This window comes from Notamacropus eugenii, chromosome 6 (genome assembly GCF_028372415.1).
Source record: "Notamacropus eugenii isolate mMacEug1 chromosome 6, mMacEug1.pri_v2, whole genome shotgun sequence".
Lineage (NCBI taxonomy): Eukaryota > Metazoa > Chordata > Mammalia > Diprotodontia > Macropodidae > Notamacropus > Notamacropus eugenii.
In genome coordinates this window covers 221725236-221738115 of record NC_092877.1, presented here as the reverse complement: position 1 = coordinate 221738115, position 12880 = coordinate 221725236, and positions in this window count along the sequence as shown.

Below are 12880 nucleotides of genomic sequence, written 5' to 3'. Positions count from 1 at the left end.
TGTATTCCATATCCATATAGAGATGAAAACCATAAGGAAAATTAATAATCCAAAAATCTGCATCTTTGTATCCAGGTGCATTCTTAGATAAAATTGTGAGATTGGATACAATTTTCTTTGCCACTCTACAGTCAGGTTTCTAAAAACATCAGCTGTAACTAACATCAAAACATCTACATATTTTACTGAATATGAAGATCTGCCACTGATATACAGTTGTACTTTAAGGTTTGGAAATCACTATGAATAAAATAACACATTTAATCTTCACAATAACCCTGTGAGGTATATACAAATTATAATCCTCAGGACCCCATTTGATGAAGTTAAATATTGTCTTTTTGTAGAAAGATGAAGTTGCTTGTTGTAGACCCTATCGAGTTTTCATGTTTCATTTAGTAGTTTCTGAATTTCCCCATTATTTTCATCAAAATCCTGATGTTTTTGAGTGCTGCGACCCAGATGAGTAAATGAAGTGCTGGACAACAAATCTCTGAAAGCAGTCCACTCCTTTTCTCCTCCACTGTTACCAAAAGTGAGTTTGCTCAACTTTTCCTCCAAGTCAGTATCAAACTATTCACCTCCCTGAGAAGCACTCTAATCTGTTGACTTTAAGTCTTCTGGAAGTCATCATGCCTTGCGGCTGTCACTTTTGTTGAAAGAAAACATTTAATTTGAAGAAGATAAGTCTGTGATTGGACCAGCACTCTGAACCACAAGAGTGATCTCTTCTGCCTACAATGACTTAGTCTGTTAATGCAAATTTTGTAGCAAGGGTACATCCATGAAATTTTGTTGCATTTAAGTAAATAGATGACTTGGTTGGTGATGAGAAGGTGTGGGATGCACAAATCTTCAATAGAAAGTGACCACTACTGTTGCTGTTTCTGACTCCATTGATGCCAAGAACTACCTGCCATGGTTGATAGTCTGTGCCTCTTCTGACATTAAATTTAAACAGAGTTACAAGCTTATCCTCTTTCAGCACATTGATGATGAGGGTCTCCAGGTCTTCATCAAATTTTTCTTTGACCTCATCAGAGTTCATCATGTGGAAGCATATGCACTGATGATGGTGGCATGGTATTTTCCTGCTAGTGGCAATCACATTATCATGAGACCACTCCTTTTGGGAGAGATACAAACTTTTGACTAGATTAGATTTCATTGCAAAACAGCAGGTCTATGGTGCTTTCCATCACTTTGACCATGCCACAAAAGAGGGCATATTCAGCTCTGATTTGGCAAACTGCCATTCATTTGCCAGTCTTGTTTCACTCAGGGCTGCTGTTTGGATGTGATACCTACTGAGTTCTCTCTCAACAAGAGCTGTTCATATTTCAGGTCTACTTAATTTCTTGTGGTTCATACACATTCCATTTACCAATGGTGAATGGAATCACCTTCACAAAAGTTTTTGTTCTTTTGTGGTGTGTGTGTGTGTGTGTGTATGTGTGTGTGTTCACCACTGGGTGTAATCTCAACAGGCTGTGGTAAGTAGGTTAGGGTTAGGTGAAGCAGATGATTTTTAGGGCACCTTTTCTAGCCCATTCCTCATAACAGGGGGCGGTTGAATCCCACTATCTATTCAGTCCAGTAGGAAGATGGCTCTATAACCCAAGCCGCTGGTGTGCAGAGTTGTAACCACAGCTCCCCACCTGTTGTTTCATGACTAGCTCATTATCAGAGGAATAGACATATATCTTGCCACTGGACTCAAATGACTCTGGATAAGAGACCAAGGCAGACTTTGCATAGCTCCGCCTCACTTAAATCCAATTCACATGCAAGTCAAGACATCATTTTCCTGATGTCATGGGTCTTCTTTGAGAATGAGGAATAAAAAAACAAGATAGTAAAATAATGAAAGAATAACATAGTAAAATGATAAATAATAGAACGTTATTAGTAAAATAATTTAAAAAATTTAAAATTATTGAATGGTAGAATAATGAAATAGTAATATGGTATGGGTGATGCCTTTTGATTTGCATTTAAAATGGATTTAAGTGATGCAGACATGCACAAAATCATCATCCTCATTCTCTCTTGCAGAGTCTTTGGAGCCCACTGACAACACCAAAATCAAGATGAACAGTGATGGCTCTGGCAGTGAATGACCTTGGTGTCTTTGCTGTTTGATCAAGATATAAGTTTTCTACAACACTTACTTCCACTGCCTTCATGACCCATTGAAACAAAGTGTTTGCATTTTACTATTCTGTTTTGGGTGTTTTTGCATGCTTGGGATAAATGCCTCCCTAACTTGCTGATGGTTTTGAGGTCTGTTATTTACCCTCACCATGGTTTAGCCCATCTGTTAAGATGGTTTTTACCAGAGTCTAGCTGCTGCTCATGCACTGCTTCTTGGAGTCACAGGTGAGAGTTAAGTGGCATGTAGACACCAAAGGTGGAATACATATATGTATGTATTTATTTGTATGTATATTTCTATATGTCTGTGTGCATGCACATCTGTACATATATATGTATACATTAAGTTTTATACAAAAATGAGCTATTATAAATTTTTGAATTAACTTATTTTGTTTCATATACAGTAATTAAATGGTTAATTATTTCCTCAAATATTTGTTTAAATATATTTTATTTTAGATATTAGATTTGTACATTATTAAAATTAGAAAAAAATTTAACATTGTGAAAAAATAATATATCAGGCTTAAGTAGTTAATGGAAGTCAAGTTATGGGAGTTAAATGATCAGATTACATGGCCCATGTGTCAAGAAATGCAGGTTATAGTTTCATAGGTATTCTTAGGTATGTCACTAATGAAGCAATTTGCTCTGCGTCCAGTCCCATTTCACTTTCTGCCATCAACAATTAAAGAATGCCACAGTGGGGTCACTCTGGATTAGCATCCTGTCTTTGCAGAGCTCCCTATTTAAATGAGAAGAATTCTAATTTCCCATCTGGGTGATGCCACAGGTGAAAATAATTCAATAGAATAAATCTCCTATAAATGCTTTTATTAAAAGGTTTCCATTCTAATGAAAATATGGAAATTTCTCTAGTTGAAAGAATCCATTTTTATAGTTTAGACACTTACCTATTAGATTATAATACATGTTTTAAATAGGCTAGGAGCAAAGGGGGGACAATCTAGAGAGAAACAGTAAAGCATAATGTAAGTATATATATACATACATACATACATATATATATATATATATATATATATATATATATATATATATATATATATATATATATATATATATGAATGTATGTATGTATGTATACCACTCTATTTAGAATATCCTTTTACTTTGGAGCTCCATGACTCCTAGAGTTTAGTAATATCATATCCTCCTCCATTATTTCTGTTAATAGATAAACATTCAATAGTTATGTTCTCTCAGTTCTGAGACAGTCTTGGATATCTGTATGGAAATATATTATGATCTAGTAATAGTGGTAAGGATGTTGCTAGGTGACATTGTTGACATTGTTTTGGACAGACAGTAGAGGTCTGGGATCTGAAATTCACAAATTCCAAACACTATTATAGAAGTCTTGGTGAGGGGCCAGTCCTCATGAGGCTTCCCAGAATGATCAGTTATTGTATAATCACATGAGCTTTGGTGCACATGTAGCCATTCTGTAGTCAATTCTGGTCTGCTGACCACTTGGTCAGGGAGTCTCTTTGATTGGTTATTTATACACAACTAAAGATGCAATGAGGCAAAATAACTTGTTTCTCTTGATTTCTTACTGCTCAGCAGCATTCTGATGAGAGAAGAGTGTGTGTGTGTGTGTGTGTGTGTGTGTGTGTGTGTGCGTCCTTCATTGTCGAAGAAGACCTTGCCATCTGAGAAATAATAACATGACTTGTACTTGACTTTGTTTTGAGTGAGGGAGGGCTGTGCAGGTCACCAGCCTCACTTCTCCTCCAGAGCCATCTGAGTCCAGTGACCAGATATTCATCAGGATAACTGGAGATGACCCAGGATGAGGCAATTGGGATTAAGTGACTTGCCCAGGGTCACATAGCTAGTGAATGTCAAGTGTCTGAGGTGAGATTTGAACTCAAGTCTTCCTGACTTCTGCACTGCTGCTCTATCCACTGCACCACCTAGCTGCTCCTGGTAAGAGGGGAGAATACTTCAAAGAGAGAGTGTTGAAGTTTCCCTCATCCAATGCCAACATGCAACTCATGAATAAGGTTCTATTTACTTTTGTTTATTTTTCCCTTTTGTTTGTTCTTTTGCCTTACATGAAGAAGATTAAAGGGTACAACCTTGTACCCTTTTCAAAACAGTTTTTAAAGTTAGGAGAGTAAGCCATGGTTTCTAGGAGGGGGATTCATACTACATTTTCCAGTGAGTCAAGTATTAGTGTCCAGAAAAGTGAAATCATCAGGACCAAACCAAGATGGTGAGTCATCAAGCAGTCATGACAAGTTGGGATTTGAAAACTGTTCTGAGTCCATTTTCTTCCTCTTTAGAGAATGAAGTGGTTTAGAGAAGTATGTGTCCCCATGGTGTTTTCATTTTTATTCTTGCTGTATCTCTGAAGTAGCCATCCCTTAGTAAAACTGATTGATGTCAATTTCTCAAATTAAAGTGGCGTACCAGTGGCAAGTAAGTGGTGGGAGAAAACATACCAGAATAAGAGCTGTAGCCAGTACCATTAGAGAAGAGACAACCCAAACCCTCATGTATACCTCTAGACTGCTGAGGGGTTTGATGTATCTCATCTCACTCAGGGAGAGTAAGACTAGGTTACTGATACCATAGAAAAAAGCAGAGAAAATAAATGTTATCCAGTTACAAGTTTCCATTGCTATAGTTGAACAAAGGAATTCACTTGTCTAATTATCACTAACAAGTCAATCATTTAACTTCATATTTTGAAAATCATGAGTTAAAGTAAAGATCATTTAATTTCATATCCTGGGTGATTAAGGAAATAGGAAAAAGAACTGGAGCTGGAATTTCATTGTTAGAAGAAATCCTGAATGGGGAAACTTTTTCTATCAAACTAGATCAAAACCTTCTCTGTGACATAATCTTAGAAAGCTGTCTAGAGCATTGCAAGGTTAAGGAACTTGTCTAGTGTCACATAGTCTCCATGTGTTGGAGGTAGGTCTTGAACATGGGTATTCCTAGATATATGCTCTCTATCTACTAGGTCACACTGCTTCTTAACAACTATATCTATACTTCACAGAAAATGTAGCAAGATCTGCGGACCCAATAGCTAATTAAAAGATCTCAAAAATAATAAATTCAGTTCTGCTTCTAAAACTTTATCTTCCCAAATAAGTACAAAGACCATTTTCAAAGAGCCGTTTGGACTTTAAAAAAATAGTCATTAAGTACAAAATACTAATTTGGTTTCCCTGTTCCCATCCAACAACCCCAATAATTGAACAGTTGTTTTGGTGTTTTACAGATATCTGTAGTCATTAAAAGCCAGAATTAAATTAAAATACATTTTCCCTTAATTCATGATAAAGTAAAGAAATACATTATTAACAACATGACTGAGAATGAAAACTTGCTTGGGAAAATAAAAGCACTTTTGTATCTTATATAAAATAATTTAAAAATCTATTTGTAGAGCACTTTAAAGTTTGCAAAACAGTTTAGAAATACCTTTTCATTTGATTCTCACAAAACCCTAGGAGGTAGCCACTTTATCTCCATTTTACGTGTGAGAAAACTGAGGCAGAAAGATTTTTAAATGATTTGCCCAGGGTGGTACAGCTAGTGTCTATGGCTATATTTGATCTCAGATATTTTTGATGTCACTGCTTTAATCTCTCCTCCAACTACCTTTCCTCTTTATAATACCTAAATTATCTAACTGGCCATAAAACATTAAGAGACACTTTCTATTCATTTGGGGCAACGATAGTAAAGATAATTACATTTTCTCCTAAGTTCCTGGAAAATAATGCCCAATAATTTAATGACAATTTTTCTCTTTCTTTTTCCATTTGGCTTTAAAAAATGGAATGTTTTTGTGGGTAAAATAAATTATTGGTGAATGGACCAAATGCCTATTAGCTATACTACACTATCAGACAAGCTGAGAACTGAATCAAGGAAGCAAGCACACCTTTTGGGAAACTGACAGTTCATAGTTTCAGCGTGACACCAAGTTCCAGGGCAAAATAATAACCTATGAAGTTGTAGTGATCTCTAATCTCTTAGCTGGTTACGAGACCTGTATTGACGGGGAAGGTAGACCAAAGTTTAAAGATTCACTGGAAGCCATCTCAAACAATGTGGCATGACCATAAATGACTGAGTCAGATGTAGCCCACACTTGAACTTGAAGTGCAGCTGTACAAACTGGAGTTACTCTTTTTGAGAAGTAGCTTAGTGCTGACCTTGAGGCTAAGAGGCTGAGCAGCAGGGCTCTTTGGACAGCAGCTGCAGTTACTAATCAAAAGCCCACCTTCATATACACAGAGGGAAAAGGATAATGGAACTTACCTGCTTTTTGCCCACATCTGCACCCACAGACCTCAACATCATTAGTGTTGACTTCAAAAATAGAGGGTGATAGAGAGATGAGGCTTTGCTATAGTGTATTTTCTAACTTTCCTACTAAATTTCTAAATAAAAAAGAATTTAAACTTGAAATAGGCTGAATTCACTGCATGAAGTTTTTTTTTTTTTTTTAAGATTGAAGGGTGTTTGAAATATAGCTAGCTTTATCTTTATTTTCATTTATTGTAGATGTTCGTTTTAATAGAATTATCAAATGCCTTGTTATTAAATATTATACCTTACTCATTTAACTGTATAGGAATTGGAGTAGTTTTAGACCTATGAAATGTTAAATAATCAACATGATATTAGGACCTCTCATGCCTGGCCATATATTTCTCAGTTGTCTCTCACGACAGTTTTTACTGCACTCCAATAACATAAAATGTGATGTGCAGAATGAGATAGATTCCTCCCTTGCCTCTTTCAGGGAAATCATACTATAGAACTGAATAAAAAAAAGTTGAGGAATAACATGAAAAGGAGAAAAAAAGACTAGATTTCTTTCTGCTTGTGTTCATCCACCCATTGCTACAAATGGAACATAGAAATTTGTGATTTTATCCATATGTTTCACTGATGAAAATGCAATCCAAGAACAAAAGATTTCTGCTAAATAGCCTTTATGCTTCTTTTTGGTACCCTTGTGATATGAAGAGAAAGCAAAGAAAATTCCAGCACAGGATGCTTTTTGGTACACTTATGGAAGGATGTAGTTATGTCTCCAAAGATGGGAAGTCAGGATGAATTGCATTTTGTTTGTGCAAAAAACTTCTAAAATATAATGTAATCAAAATAGCCATTAATGTGATCTATCTCTTGTTTGGTCATAAATTCTTACACTTAAATTATTCCACTCTCTCTAAGTTCATATTTAATGAAATAGAGGACTTTCAAGTACTCCTGATGAAAATAATGGAGCTGAAAGACTTGAGAGAAGCATGAAAAGAAACAGGAAAGAGAGATAATAAGAGATTCCCTAAGGTGAAAGTGTTTACATTCCTATTTGGGAAGATGATACTTGTACTTTCTAGGAACTATGACATTATCAAGCCAGTTAGTAGTATACATTCACAGAAGGAACAAGTGCGAGTTGACTATGAAGAGATGATATCGAATCCCCAATCATATCCTTAATCATACATCCATTTTGACCTTATCTTTGTATATGGCTACATTGCATTCCAATTTTTCCAAAATTTCTCATAAAATGTTACATTCTTATATTAAAAACTGGGATCTTTGAATTTATCAAGCCCTAAATTATAATGGTCATTACCTATGTCCTACTATGTACTGAATACCCAATCTATTCCACTAATCCTCCTGCCTATATTTTAATCAATACAAGATTGTTCTGATTATCATTTTGTAATAATACTGTTTAAAATATGATAAATCTAGGCCACCTTCCTTCACATTTTTTTCATTAATCCCCTTGATGTTCTTGACATTTGTTCTTCAAGAAAAGCTATATTTTTTTCAGCTCTATAAAATAATCTATTGGTAGTTTGGTATGGCACTGAATAAGAAAATTAGTTTATATAGAACTGTTATTTTTTATTACATTGGTTTGGTCTGCCCATGGACAATTGATAATTTTTAATTGTTAAGGTCTGACTTTATTTTTTATGAAAAGTATTTTGTGATTATGTTCATATAGTTCCTGGGTTTGTCTTGGCAAGCAGACTCCAAAGTACTTCATATTGTCGACAATTATTTTAAATGGAATTTCTCCAACTTTTGATGCTATAATTTGTTGGTAATATATAGAAATGCTGATGATTTTTGTGGGCTTATTTTATATCCCACAAACTTTGTTAAAATTAATGATTTTAACTAATATTTTAGCTGATTTTCTAGAATTCTCTAAATATACCATGATATCATCTGCAAAGAATGAGCTTTATTTTCTCATTGCCTTTATTAATTCCTTCCATTCTTTTCCCTTCTCTTATTACTATAGCTAATATTTATAATACAACATTGAATAATAGTGGTGATAATGGGCATCCTTATATTATGCCTGACATTATCAGAAAGACTTCCACTTTATCCCCATTACAGATAATATTTACTGAAGGTTTTTAATAAATGCTACTTATCATTTTAAGGAAAGCTCTATTTATTTCTATGTTGACATAATTTTCTTTAATTAATAATTTGTTTTCATTTTTCAACAATAACTTCCAAAACATTTAAATTTTTCTTCTCTTCCCTCACCTCTCCCTTTCCACAATGGCATGCAATCTTATATGAGTTCTACATATACATTCTTATTAAACACATTTTCACATTAGTCATGTGACATAGAAGAATTAAAACGAATGGGAGAAAAAACCATGAGAAAAAAACAAAACAAAACATAACAAAATAGAAAATAGTCTGCTTCTTTCTGAGTTCTGATTCTATAGCTCTTTCTCTGGATGTAGATGGCTTTTTGCATCAAGTCCTTTGGAAATGTTTTAAGTCCTTGTACTTTTGTAAAGAGTTAACTAAACAGTGGCTGTTACTGTGTACAGTGTTCTTCTGGTTCTGCTCATTTCACTCACCATCAACTCATATAAGTCTTTCCAGGTTTTTCTGAAGTCGGCCTGTTCATCATTTCTTACAGCACAATAATATTCCATTACATACCACAACTTGTTCAGCCATTACCCAATTGATGGGCATCCCCTCCATTTCCAGTTCTTGGCCACAACAAAAAGAGCTGCTACAAACATTTTTGCACATGTGGGTTCTTTCCTCATTCTTATGATCTCTTCGGGATACAGACTTAAAAGAGGTATTGCCAAGTCAAAAAGTATGCACATATTTATAGCCCTTTAAGTAAAGTTCCAAACTACTCTCCAGAATGGTTGTTCACAGTGCACAGGTCTATCAACAATGAATTAGTGTTCCAGCTCTTGCATATCTTCTCCAACATTTATCATTTTCCTCTTTTGTCATGTTAGGCAATCTGATAGTTGTGATGTTGTACCTCAGAGTTGTTTTGATTTGCATCTCTCTAATTAATGAGTTAGAGCATTTTTTCATATGACTACATATAATTTGATTTCTTCCTCTGAAAACTGCCTGTTCACATCCTTTGACCATTTATGGGGAATGACTTGTATTTTTGTACAGTTGTCTCAGTTCTCTACATATTTTGGAAATGAGGCCTTTATTACGGACTTATAAATTAACTAATTATAAAATTTCCCAGTTTTCTGCTTCCCTCTTAATCTTGGTTGCATTGGTTTTGTTTGTGCAAACACTTTTTAATTTAATGTAATCGAAATTATCCATTTTGCATTTCATAATGTTCTCTATCTCTTGTTTGGTCATAAATTTCTCCATTCTCCATAAATCTGGCAAATAAATTATTCCTTGCTCCCCTAATACTATTGTTTATAGTATCAATCTTCATACCCATGTACCCATTTGGACTTTATTCTGGTATATAGAGTCAGGCATTGGTCTATGCCCAGTTTCTGCCACGCTATTTTCTAGCTTTCCCAGCAGTTTTTCTCAAACAGTGAGTTCTTATCCCTGAAACTGAGGTCGTGGGGTTTATCAAACAGTAGGCTTCCATAATCATTGACTACTGTGTCTTGTGGACCTAACCTATTCCACTGATGCAGTGATCTTTTCCGAAGTCAGTGCCAAGTGGTTTTGATGACTGCTGCTTTATAATACAATTTGAGATCTGTTATGACTAGTCCACCTTCCCTAGCATTTCTTTTCATTAATTCCCTTGATATTCTGGATCTTTTGTTCTTCCAGATGAATTTTGACTCTGGGCAGCTGCTAAGGAGCTCTCCAGCTTTGAAAACCCAGATGTTGGGGCTTCTCTTTCTGGCAGCTATGTATATGTGGTCAGACAATTGTTTTTTTTTTTTTTTGATCTGCCAGGCTTTTAGAAGCCTTGTCTGTTGATTTTGATTTCCCTGTACTTTCTCAGAAGTTCAGGGTGCTGACTTTTTTCGTCTGAACTAAGTGAATGAAACATGTGCTTGATTAAAGTGATCGTTGACCCCTCAAAAGTTGTTTTCTTTTTAGGAAAGCAGATCAAATAACTTGTACAGCAGCCCGCTTGAGTATGTCAGGGTCCTTGCTTTTACAATATCCCCTTATTTCAAATGTATTTCTTGTAAATGGCATATTGTAGGATTACGGTTTTTAATCCATTCTGCTATCTGTCTTTGTTTTGTGGGAGAGTTCATCACATTCACTTTCAAAGTTATGATTACTATCTGTGTTTGTCTCTCTATCCTATTCCCCCTACCATTTGCTTTTGTTTCTCCTTTCTTCCTTCCCCTCCTCAAGAGGTTCACTTTCAACCACCCTTAGTCTTCCCTCCCTTTTCCCTTACTAATTCTTCCCTCCCTTATATCCACCCCCTCCCTTTTCTTTCCCCTTTCCCCTCCTATTGCCTGTAGGGCAAATTAGATTTCTAAGCTTAACCAAGTATGTTGTTTCCTCCTTGAACCAAATCAGATGAGAGTAAAGCTTTAAAACTCATCTCCCTTCTTTCCCTCTTCTGGAAGATGTTTTTGTGCCTCTTTATGTGATGTAATTTACCCTTTTCTGCCTCCTTCTTTCCTCTTCTCCCTTTACAATTCCTTCACACCTTTTAATTATGTTTTTATCTTAGTTATTTTATGTATAATATCAGTAAATTTATATATAATATAATTTATATCATTTCAATTGATTTATGCCTACTCCCTTGATTTATGTGTATCCCTTTTAAATTTAGTAATAACTGTACAATTCTCAAGATTATCATCTTTCCATATAGGGATGTAAACAGTTTGTCCATATTGAATAACAAGTTTTTTCCTCCTGTTTACCTTTTTATGCCTTTCTTAAGGCTTGTATTTGAACATCAAATTTTCTATTGAGCTCTAGCCTTTCCTTCAGGAAGGTTTGGACATTTCTTACTTATTTCGTTGAATATCCAACTCTTTGCCTGAAAGATTATGTTCAATTTTGCTGGGTAATTGATCCTTGTTTGTAGTCCAAGGCCCTTTGCATTACAGATTATCATATCCCAATCCCTCTGATCTTTTAATGTAAAAGCTGCAAGGTCCTACGTGACCCTTACTGTCGTTCCTCAATATTTTAATTGTTTCTTTATGACTTCTTTTCTGTTTGACCTGATAGGTCTGTGATTTGGCAACAATATTCCTTGGAATTTTCATTTCAGTATCCCTTTCAGGAGATGATTGGTGGATTCTTTCAATGACTATTTTGCCCTCTGAATCTAGGACTTCAGGGCAGATTTCCTTGATGATTTCTTGGAAGATATTGTCCAGTATCTTTTTTTCATCATGACTTTCTGGTAGACAAATAGTTTTTAGATTTTCTCTCCCGGATATACTTTTGAAGTCACTTGTTTTTCCTATGTGTTATTTTATATTTTTTAAAATTTTTTCTTTCTTTAGATTTTGACTGATTCTTGATGTCTCATAGTCATGAGCTTCTACTTACAGAATTCTAAATTTTAATGAATTGTTTTATTGAGTTCACTTTTGTACTTCCTTTTCCATTTGTTCAATTTTTCCAATTAAGTTTTGTAGCTCCTTATCCCTTTGGATAATTTTACTTTTTAAGGAACTATTCTCTTCAGTGAATTCTTTTTTCATTTTGTCAATTGTATTTTTAAAATCATTGGATAATTTTTTTTCTGCCTCTCTTATTCGGATTTTAAAATCCTTCTTGAATACTTCCAAGAATGCTCTTTAGGCTTGTGACCAGTTCATATTCCCTTTTGAGGTTTCAGTTGTGAGTACAGTGTCAATGCTGTTCTCTTCTGAATTTGTATTTTAACATTCCTGGTCCCTGCAGTAAGATTCAATGGTCTTTGCTTTTCTGGTTTACTTCTTGCTCATGGTGATTGCTTTTTTCCTGACTTTTAAGGTGGATCTCTGTTTCTGGGGCATTGGAGGCTCTGTCCCATGATTCTTATGCTGAGAGTTTGGGGCCTGGTTTCTGACTTTTTGTGTTGTGGCCTCTTGTTCTTTCAGCCAGAAGCTATATAATGCTGCAGCTTTACCTGGTGCTGAGCTGGCTGGTGTGTGCCAAGTCAGAGGCCAGGTGAAGTCTTTCTGAGTTTCCCTGGGGTTACACCAAAGTTCCTGGCATGAGGTGTGGGGGAGGGTTGGTCTGGCCCTAGGAGGTCTTCTCTTCCCCTAGGTCTGTGCTGGAACACAGACAGGTTCAGTGGTGGGTAGCAGGTGAATCCCATCTCTCTGCCTAATTCTCCTGGCTGTGCTAAGGCATGCCTGGGGTCCTGATGTTGGTGCTTGCCATGTCCAAAACACCCTCGCCCCCCTTCTTGGTGCTCATGCTCTTCTACTGATCCACTTAG